Source organism: Schistocerca gregaria, chromosome 4 (genome assembly GCF_023897955.1).
Source record: "Schistocerca gregaria isolate iqSchGreg1 chromosome 4, iqSchGreg1.2, whole genome shotgun sequence".
NCBI classification, from domain to species: domain Eukaryota; kingdom Metazoa; phylum Arthropoda; class Insecta; order Orthoptera; family Acrididae; genus Schistocerca; species Schistocerca gregaria.
In genome coordinates, this window is record NC_064923.1 from 614,619,654 (window position 1) to 614,631,714 (window position 12,061).

Below are 12,061 nucleotides of genomic sequence, written 5' to 3' on the forward strand. Positions count from 1 at the left end.
CATTTGTGAATGGTGATGAAAAATGGGTGCTTCCCAAAGCCTTTAATATGAAAAGACACCAAGTGCAGTGCTGACTTTCCTTTCAAACATAAAGGAAAAAATTCAAAACCACGTTTTTGGTGTGACAAATAATGAACTCTGTGTTTTGGGACCATAAAGGGATTTTCCTCAGTGAATTTTTTGCCCTAGATGGAAACATTAATGCTGTGTGGTAGCATTGGACCCTAAAAATTGTGAAACTGATGCAGAACAAAAGAAGAGGAAAATCAACAGTTGTTACACAACAGTGTATGTTCCAACATAGGCAATTCCACAAAACAAACTTTGGATTCATTCAGTTAGGACATCGTCAACTACCCTGCTTGCAGCCGTAATCTGACACCTTCAAATTTGCATTTGTTAATCTCTCTGAATTTGTTTATGAATAGAAAAATGTTTTCTACTGGTGATGAGGTCTAGAATACCATCAAACAATGGAACAAAGAGGTAGCAGCAAGAGACTTTTTTGGTTAAGGTATCAGAAAATTCATCCCTTGGCTCACAAAGTGCACTTAGAACAAAGACAACTACATTGGAAACCAGAGTTTGATCTACATATGTGAATTTATAAATTATATACATAAAGTTATTGCCTTTGCACTTTTTCAACAATTGAGTCCTCTTTATTTCTGGACCTGCCTTACACTAAGATAAAAAAACCAGATATATATTTCAGTAACTTTTATCTACTGGTACTGAAATAGTCTTTCTATAAGTAACCAAGACATGAATCATTCTGAAGCAGTTGCCCTCAGTGTTCCATGTTTTCCTAGAAATAGGTGCCATCTCAAAACCCAGAAGAAACCGCAGACATATGTTTAAAAACATCAGTATACACATTGTTCAATATCAAGAATGATTTTAGAAGCAGCAACTCTGCATGTCAATGTAGATGTTATTGAGGTTACCTGCTAGTATTACCAGTCCTTACTAAACTGAGAACTGAAATGGCTTTATTTAAAGCTCACCAGTGGTAGTATTAGATGGAGGAGATGTAGCCTACAAAACATAGTTGTCATATTAGTTAAAAGTGGTTTGATAGATTTTTCTTAGTTGAAACAATATGAAACATTGCCACTACAAATGATGGAAACCCTGTGATCACTGGTGTAAAAGAGGCAGCTTCTCTAGCCTATTATTTTCAGTCAGGTGGTAAGTACTAAGAGAGATTAGGGTGTGGAGAGGACCTAGGCAAGTATGCTCCAGATAAAATGACTCAGACTACAAATGCATAATAGTAAAGTTTGTTGCTTGGTAGCACTACATAAAACATATATGCATACTACAGAAGCTCAGAATAAGCTGACTCTGAAGAGAGTCATGTGGCCCCACTATGCCACTAAACAAAAAGTGTTGGCTGATGCAATCACTGTTGAGTTGTTGCAAGAGTAACTGAAATTTTGGACATGAGAATACATTTTACAGAATTCAGCTAAATGTTGTAGAGTTGGAAAGGAAATAATTTTCTTACCACCTTAAATGAAAGAGGATATGAAAAGGCAGTTGTTTTAATATTCTTATGTGAACAAAATTTAAACACAATAATATAGAAAATCATAGTGAAATATTATAAATTGCAATTACTATACTATAAACTATCTGTAAAAAACTATCCTCCAAAAATGTATGAGACACAATCATAATTTCAAAAATGTGCACTCATGTAATTTTTAAAAGGAAAAACAATAAGTATTCATGTATGAACTGGTGTTACCCCAGGACATATTTTAACAAGAAAGTTTACAAATCTCTGCCAAGGCATTTTTACAGGTTTCTAAAAATTTGAAGCTTTTGTTTCTTGTCGTATAAGAGTAGGCAAGTAATTAAGTATGATTTTCATATTTTTCTAGAATTCAGATTTCACCTGCAAACTCTGTTATGAGAAGTGTACAATGCAGTAGCACATTCAAAGATAACGTTTTTGTACATAGGAATGTTATCATCATGAAGACTCACTTGGTTTCAAATAGCATATTAGAGCATGGTGGCAAACTAAAAGAGAAAATAATGATGATAGGCAGCTTGGAAACTCAGTGTTAAATAATAAGATGTGTTAATAATTTCACAGCATCCATATTTTGGAAGACTCTGCAGAATACCAGTTCATTGATGTATATAATGCATTAGATATTAATCTGAAATTTAACATATTTGTTATAACCATCTTTCTGCTTAAGAGTTGTTTGCCAGTGAAAGCTCCTAACAGCCTATAACTGAAATATTGTTAATTAACTGACATAATAAGAGTACAGTCAAAATTCTGAATTGATTAAGGTTAATTTCAGGGAATGGATTCTAGAACTTCTTTATCACTGAAATGTTGTTAAATGTCATTAGCTTGAAACAGTTATCATCTTCCTGTTTGTTGCCATAGTAGTATAGTAGTAGTAGTAGTAGTAGTAGTAGTACTAGTAGTAGCTGCTGTTGCTGCTCATTGTCCAGAAAGTAAATGGGATGTGATTTTGCTGAGAGTATTCATGGGTCTTAGAAGTGTTTAAAACAATATATTAATCTTCTTCTTGCTGTCAGTATTACGGCATAATTCCTTCATTCAGTAATCATCAGTAACGCAGTTTTGTCTTGTACTCAGATACAGCTATTAAATGTAACATCTTTAAAATAAAAGAGCAGTTTAAGTCACTTTCATTTGTATTCCTGACTAAATAACCACAACATGATTTTCTCACTCTTCACAAAACATTTACAATATAACCCACAAGAGTACATCAGGGATGAATTACATTTCAACTTCTCTCTCCATCACAGCTCACATCAGCTCTCCACTCTATTCTGCTACTACTACTACTACTATTACTACAACTACTACTACTGCTACTATTACTACTAAACAGAGAAAAACATAAACCATAGATGCATAGCATTTACATTGGCAGATCACAGATTTCCATTCATATCAATTTTTCAACAGATATGACATATATGTGGAGTAGCTTAAATCAAATAATTACTGTATTTAGTTATGTCTGAATAATCAATTTTAGATGTGGATAGTCTTTTATAATAAAATGAGATAAATAAACATGACATAAAAAAGTTGATTTGTGAACTTTGAAATAAACCAATAATCTAATATTAAAAACTGTGTGTTACCAATGTCACAAAGTCAAACAATGGAAAATCCAGAAATTTCCTAATGTACCAGTACTTCAGACTCCAAATACATTACCTCATTCTTGATATGCCTTATCCTAACTAACAATTGCTTCTGCTTTGAATGGAAAGTATACAAACATATACATGGCACAAGCATGGACACCTGCGTGACTCCCTCCTATGCCAACCTGTTAATCAGCCATCTAGAGGAGACTAGTCTAGCTTCACAGAATTCCAAACCTCTAGGTTGGTTCAGTTTCATTGATGATATCTTCATCATCTGGACACAGAGTTAAGTCACCCCATTCTCATTCCTTCACAACCTCCTGGTTCTCCTAAACCCTGCATGCCACCTTTCTGGGCATGGACCTCCTCCTCGCTGATGGCTCCTGTCACACTTCATCACTGATGGTACCTGCATTTTGATAGCTGCCATCCCTTCCACACTAAAAAATCCCTCCCACACAGCAAGATCACCTGGGACAGCATATCTACAGCAAGAAGAATGCCTTTGCCCAGTGTTCTTAAGGTTTCATCAAGGCCTTCACAGACGGGCACTAAGCCCCAGTCCTCAAACAGATCCCTCATGTCATTTCCCCACACACCCCAAATCCTCCCATCATCCCAAAGAACCAGCTACAAAGCAGTGCTCCCTTTATCACGCAAAATCACCCTGGACTGGAGCAACTAAAACACATCCTTCATCAGGACTTTGATTATCTCTCACGATACTCTGAAACTAGGGACAATCTACCCAAGATCCTTTTCTCCTGTCCTAAAGTGATGTTGCATCGCCCACCCAACCTCCACAACCTCCTAGTCTGTCTCTTCACCATTCCCAATCCCAACATCTTGACACAGGAAACATATCCCTGTGGAAGACCCAAGTGCAAGACCAGCCCAATCCACCTTCTTGCTATTCAAATACTGTCAGAAGATTATCCTACCCCATCAGAGGCTGAGACAAGTGTGAAAGCAGCCATGTCATATACCAGCTTTTCTGCAGTCATTGCATAGTCTTTTATGGTGGTAAAACCAGCTGTTTACCAAGATGAATTGCCACAACCAAACTGTGCCCAAGAGCAAAGTAGATCATTCTGTGGTGCAGCATGCAAATTGAACATAATATGTTTTATTTAAATGGCTCCTACAACAACACATTCTCTGCTCCCAAAACTACACCATCCTCAACCTACAGTAACCTCTGACCCCACATTCTCCATCCAACAGTTCCTGTCGCCTGTGCAGATGGGAGTTATCATTACATCACAATCTCTGCTCCTGATCTGTCCTATCACCTTCTCCCTGTCCTCAACTCTTCAACCTCACTGTGTGCTGTCCTCTGCCAACACATCCACTTCTCCCCTTTTCACCCCCTCGCCGTCCCCTCCAACTCCTGCCCTGCAGCTTCCTGATGCTGCAGCTGGTAGCAGTCTTGTCATGGCTTCACTTACTCCCTGCTTGTTCCACCAGACAGCACTATTTCTTTCCCCATACCTGTGCCCTGCCATTCCTTCCCCTTCCACACCACTGCCAGAATGGTGCTTTTGTTTCATGTGACAGCTGCATTACAGCCTGAGCTGCAGAAGATACTGATCATGTGTGTGTGAGGTGTACTTGCTTGTGTGAATGAATGTAAGTGTGTTTCCTGTTTTGAAGAAGGTTTCATACAAAAGCTAATTGTGTAACAATCTTTTATGTTTAGTGCAAACCAACATTAAAAAATATTATAATAGCAAAGAAGTGTATCATGATGTATGATTGGTTATAGCTGTATTGCTGTCTACTAGAATTTCTTGGATGTAGTCTCTTTAAGAAGCTGTAAAACATGCAGCAAATGCAGCTACATGAAAGCTATGCTTAAAACAGGTAATTAAAATATCCCAAAAGAATGCAGCAGTATGAGCACTCATGAGAAGCACAAATATAAAGCTGACAATGTAGTTGTTGTTATTGTGATCTTCCGTTTGAAGACTGGTTTGATACTGCTCTCCATACTAGTCTATTCTGTGAGCCTTTTCATCTCTGAACGACTACTCCACATCTATCTCAACCTACTGACTATTCATTCTGAAGTCTCCCTCTACAATTCTATTGCTCCATCCCCCCCCCCCCCCCATCTGCCCCCTCCCCCAACACACTCTCTCTCTCTCTCTCTCTCTCTCTCTCTCTCTCTCTCTTCCCTCCATTACCTAACTACAGTATCTATTCTTTGGTGTCCCAAGACGTGTGCTCTCAACCGATCCCTTTCCATTAGTTAAGTTGTGCCACATAATTCTTTTTTCCCCAGTTCAGTGCAGTACATTAGTTATTCAGTCTGTCTATCTAATCTTCAGCCTTCTTCTCTTACACCAAATTCATAAATCCTCTACTTTATCCTTCTCTGAACTGATTTCTGTCCACATTTCACTACTTTTGCACAAGGCTACATTTCATTTCCAGGAAAGACTTCCAAACACTTAAATTTACATCAGATGTTAACAATTTCCCCTTTCTCAGAAATTATTTTCTTGCTATTGTCAGTCTGCATTTTATATTCTCACTACTGTGACCAACATCAGTTATTCTACTGGCCAAATAATTAAACTTGTCTACTAATTCTACTGTCCAGTATCTCATTCTAATTCTTTAGCATTACCTGATTTTTGTAACTGCATTCCATTATCATTCTTTTAGTTTTGTTTGTGTTCATCTTCTCTTTCCAAGACACTATTCATTCTGTATAACTGCTCTTCCAAGTCTTGCTATCTCTGACAGAATTATTATGTCTTTAGCAACTGCCAAGTTTTTATTACTTCTCTCTGAACTTTAATTCCCTTTCTACATTTCTCCTTGGCTTCCCATACTGTTAGCTCTATGTACAGATTCAATAACATCAAGAATAAGCTAAAACAATGTCATCGTACATTCTCAGTGACTGTCTCCCTTTCATGTCATTCACCTCTTATAATCTCAACCCGATTTCTGAACAAAATGTTAATAAACTTTTGCTCCATGTATTTTATCCCTGCTACCTTCAAAATTTCAAAGAGTGTATTCCAGTTAGTTAGTTATATTACTTGTTCCATGGATCATGAACACGATTCTTTCGTAATGATGTGGAACGTGTCAAAGTACAAAAGATTCATTTATCCCAAATAATCTTTGTTAGTCTTATATACGGTACAATTGTTAATACTTACTGTATTGTCAACAACTTTCTCTAATTCTACATGTGCTATAAATGTAGGTTTGCTTTTCTTCAACTTGTCTTTTAAGATGAAGATGTAGGGTCAGTATTTCCTTGCATATGCCCACAATTCTCTGGAACCAAAACTGATTTTTCCCAAGATCAACTTCTATCATTTTTTCTACTCTTCTGCAAATAATTTGTGCCAACATTTTGCAACTGTAACTTATTAAACTGACAGTTCGATGGTGTTATCACCTGTCAGCATCTGCCATCTTTGGAATTGTACTTATTTCATTACTCTTAAAATTTGAGGGTTTTTTCCTGTCTCATGTATCTCACAGAGCAAATGGAAATATTTTGTTATGGTGAACTCACCCGAGGAACTCAAAAATTCTGATAGAATTTTGTCTACTCAAAGTGCTTTGTTTCTACTTAAGTCAGTCAGTGATATGCCAAATGCTTTTATTTATTTATTTATTTATTTATCTTTAGACCATCAGCACAACGGTATTGTACATGTCAGATATAGGGTGTATCAAAAATAATCATCTGATTAAAGAAAATTGTAAGTATTATGATGTCTGATATATGTGTGTGAACAATTTACCATTGGAAATAGAAAACTCTTGCATTTTACATGGTTCCTGCTAGTAGCAGCAGTGTGTGCCTACTTCAGTTCTAGTAAAAATTGTGCTGGGACAACAGAAAGCATTTTGTGTTCTATGTTTTGCGCCGTGTGGGTCAGTAATAACTTTTCAGCATGACTTTCATACTAGGTGTGGTATGGATCCTCCTACAGCACAGGGCATTAGATGATGGCATGAAGGAGGTTGTTTGTGTAAAAGCAAATTGCTGGGCTGTCCATGAGGGTCTGACACAGATGTCAAATTCATCTGCCATAGTTTCACAAGGAATCCACAGAAATCAATACGCCGTGCAGCTTGACAGCTCAACATGCCCCCGATGTCCATCTGGCATGTGTTGTATCAATGTTTACACATAAAGCATTCCACAAAAATCAATATGCTGTGCAGCTTGACAGCTCAACATGCCCCTGATGTCCATCTGGCATGTGTTGTGTCGATGTTTACACATGAAACCATAAAACATTCAGATAAAGCAAGCTCTGAAGGTGACAAACATCAATGTGCAGAGTTCTGTAATTCTGTTCTTGGCAAGATGGGGGATGACAGTTTTCTTCCATACATAGTGTTTAGTGATGAGGCAACATTCCATGTAAATGCAAAGGTGAACCATCATAATGTAATAATATGGGGTATGGAACAACCACATGAAGCTGCACAACATGAGGGAGACTCTCCAAAGTTTAATGTGTTTTGTGCAGTTCCATAGGAAAAGGTGTATGGTCCATTTTTCTTTGCCGAAAATACTGTTACAGGGAGCACATATCTCAATATGCTTGAAAACTTTATTTTCCTACAGTTGGAGGCTGATTTGAATGACTTCATTTACCAACAGGACTGGGAACTGCCATACTGGTAACTGGAAGTGCAGGAATTTTTAAATCAAAGGATTACTGGATGATGGATCGGTTGCACTGGACCAAATGATTCAGCCTTACATTACTGGCCTCCAAGGTCACCTGACCTGACTTTATGTAATTATTTCTTGTGGGGGTTTATAAAAGACTCTGTTTATGTGCCTGTGTTTCAACAACAATGAATGAATCTCAGTTGCTGAGGAAGCTGTAACTCAAGACATGCTTGGTGCAGTGTGGGAAGAATTTGAAAACTGCGTTGACATATGCCATGCATCTCAAGGGTGGCATATTGAACACTTATGAAAAGGTATGAGGAAAAGATTTTTGAGTTTCCTGTTCATCGAACAACAAAAATCATTGTATATGTTTACTAGTTTTAAAAATATAGATGTGCCAAATCAGATGATTTGTTTCATACACCCTGTATATTACAGAAACAATATGTACATATCTAAAACATAAACAAAATTGGATGAAGATAAGTGAGGATAGGGCATGAAGTTGACCATAGCCTAGTCAATGGAACCATCCCAAGATTCACCTTAGCAATCTGGGAAAACTGTGATAAATCTAAGTGAAGAAGGCCACATGGGGAATAAACCATCTAATCCTGAAAGTGAGTTTAGTGCATAAAGACTTGCATAGTCATCTTACTCCATATATGGTTGGAAAGGAAGTCACAAATACATTGAGATTATAACATGTACAAGAAGTAAATCAATGGTATAACCAGATCATAAAGTTATTATGTAAAACATTTCTGACAATGTGGCAACTTGAACTCATTACATACTGGTAATGCTGCTGTGAAGTACAGCAGGCACAAGAAATAAATCAGTGATGTAATTAGAACATGAATCTTTGACATAAAACACGTCTTAAAAAATACAAACACATGAACAGACATGAAAAGGGAGATTAGACACCATAGAAGGGGAGTACTCATTGCACTTGACAAAAATATTGTGTGTATTAAGGTCAAAACTGAGTCTAACTGTGAAGGCATCTGGACACTTTCAACAGGTTTAGGTGAACCCAAGTTAATCATCAAATGTTTTTACTGTCCACCTGATTCCATTCTGATAGTTTTAGAATCATTCAAAGGAACCCTGTGCTTAGCAGCATGAAAACACCCAGATCGAGCATTAATAATTGGAGGTGACTTTAACCTAATGTGTATGGCAGGAGACATGTATGGATTCATTGCAGATTGTACAGAGAGGCAGCCTTGTGAATTACTTTTGAACATGTTCTCCAAAAACTTACTTAAGCAGCTAGTTCGACAGCCCACACACAATGGAAATACTTTAGTTCTTGTAGCTTCGAACAAGCCTGACATTATTAATGGTGTCAGCAGAGAGAAGTATTAGCAATCATGATGTCATCATAATCACAGTAGTTACTGAAGTTATAAATCCATCCAGAAGGTTAGAAGAATATTTTTGCTAGAAAAAGCAAATAAGAGGTTGTTACAATCCTGCTTATAAAATGAATGGATATCATTCAGTTCCAGTGTGATGGACATAGATGAATTATGGTCAAAGTTTAAGCAGATTGTAAATTGCGCTCTGGAGAAGAATGTGCCAAGTAAGTGGATTAAGGATGAAAAAGACCCATCATAATTTATTGAGAAAATTCAGGAACTGCAGAGGAAACAGAGACTATTGCACTCTCTGTTAAAAAAAGAGTGCAGAAATAATGACAGGCAAAAGTTAGTAGACACTACTGCATTTGTAAAATGTATGATGTGCTAAGCATTCAGTAACTACCATCATCATACCATAGCAAAAGATCTTGACAAGAACCCGAGAAAGTTCTGGTTGTACATAAAATCACTTAGTGGGTCAAAGGCTTCTATCCAGTCATTTGTTGGAGGTAGGACAATAGAAGACAGCAAAAGGACAGCTGAAGTTTTAAATAAGTTGTTTAAGAAATCATTCTAGCAGGAGGTTCCTACAAATGCACCGTCATTTGACCATCATACTGACTCTCATATGGAGGACATAGTACTAGGCACACCTGATGTGGAGAATCAAATGAAAGAGTTGAAAAAAATAAGTTACCAGGTCCACATGGAATGCCAGTTTGGTTTTGCAGAGAGTGCTGTACTGCGTTGGCTCCTTAATTAGTTTGCATTTATCATGAGCATGGCAACCAATGAAAGTCTCAAGAAAAAGTTCAGGTGCCTATTGTATATAAGAATGCTAAAAGAACAGATCTACAAAAGTAGAGACCAAACCAGTTTGTTGCAGAATTCTTATAAATATTCTCAATTCAAATTTAATGCTGTTGCAAAACTCCGCTTGCCATTGTGTCATATGATATTCTGAATACAATGGATGAAGGGCAACAGACAGACAGATTTCCAGTAAGCAGCTGACATGCTGCCCCACTGCAGATTGTTAATGATGCCCTTTGGCAGTGAGTGCACATTAGAGACAAGGAAATGATCAGGAGTATCCAGCAAAGTATGGTAGAACTACTTCTATTCTCTGTATACATAAACTGTCTAATGGGCAGGGTGAGCAGCAATCTGTGGTTGTTTACTGATGATGTTGTGGTATACAGGAACATGTCATCTTTGAGTGACTGCAGGAGGATACAAGATGACTTAGACAAAATTTCTAGTTGGTGTGATCAATGTGTGCCCTAAATGTAGAAAAATGCAAGTTTATATAGATGAGCAAGGAAAACAATCCCATAATGATCAAATAGATCATTAGTAGGGGGTTGACACAGTCACATCAATTAAATGTTTGGACATAACATTAAATAGAATGAGCATGTAAGGATGTCAGTGGGGTTGGCTAATGGTTGACTTAAGCTTATTGGGAGAATTTTAGGATAAAGTGCTTCATTTTCAAAAGAGACCGCACAGAGAATACTTCTTGAATACTGCTCACTTGTTTGAGATCCCCAGCAGATTGGATTAAAGAAAGACATTGAAGCAATTCATACATGAGCTGCTTGATCTGTTACTGATAGGTTCAATCAACATGCTAGTATTATTAAGATGTTTTGTGAACTCCAGCTGGAATCTTTGGAGGGAAGATAACATTCTTTTAATAGAATATGATCAAGAAAATTTGACAACCCACATTTACAGCTGACTGCAGAACAATTCTACTGCCTCTACCACATGTTTTACATAAGGACTATGAAGATAAGATAAAAGAAAGTAGGGCTTGTATGGAAGCATGCAATCAGTCATTTTTCTCTTGCTCTATTTATGAGTGGAAGAGGGAAGGAAATGTCAAATAGTGGTACAGCGTATCGTCCTCCATGCACCGTACAGTGGTTTATGGAGTATGTTTGTAGATGTACATGTAGAACAAGTTATGTAACACTGCTGAGAAGTGTAACAGGAACACACAAAAAGCCTACCACCACTATATCCATGAAAATTAATCTAGCGCTAGCTTCTTCTATGAGGATGTGTATTGCACTGCATCTGGTAAAGACAGCAGTAAAATTGTTTCACAAATAAAGACACAGTATAGATGGTGCATCAGTTAACAAAATCAAAAGGACTCAACAATAAAAGAGGGCCTAATATCTCTATAAGCTAACATATTCATTTACATTGTGGAAACAAGTCTCAACAAGAAATGATTTTATCTCTGCTCTAAAATCAATTTCCTTCTCCAGCTCCTTTATGTAAGTTGGCAGTGCATTGTAAAGAATGACACCAAAGTATTGAGTATGAATTGTTTTTACTTGGTTTAAAAGTTAAGGCACTTGTTGCAAATATTAAAACTGTGGTGGTTGCAGCTGGTTTGCAGGTTACCACATGTAACTCTTATCATCAACAAACATTTGTACAAGTACTACAAGAGTACAGTGCACAGACTAAACTTTAAGGAACTGGCAGTCAGTCCTAAGTGACAACGATTGTATATGCCTTTTCTGTAATGTAAAAATTTCTTTAAATTGACTGTTAATTTTAACCCCAAAAAATGTTCCATTATGGGAACAGAATACAAATAATAGTATACGGAATAAACTGCCCCCCCTAATATCTGCACATACATATATTTAGACAATTATCATACACGCGCACACATTCCAAGGTGTAAGAACAGGCTGAATTAACATGGCGACTCGGATGAGTGACCTGAGTCCCAAAGATACAACCTATTGATGCCACACAAATGAACCCCTCCCCTCCCCACCCCCACAGTATGGAGTACCACATGTGAGTCTTGAGGGAAGACTATGTGGGCATTGATGCTATT

The 12,061-nt window shown here is 37.3% G+C and overlaps 1 protein-coding gene across 1 annotated transcript in view; it reads left to right on the forward strand.

Moving 5' to 3' along the window:
- LOC126267834 (centromere-associated protein E-like) overlaps positions 1-12,061 on the forward strand; it is a 536,568-nt gene that overhangs the window by 490,343 nt on the left and 34,164 nt on the right. The window lies entirely within an intron of this gene.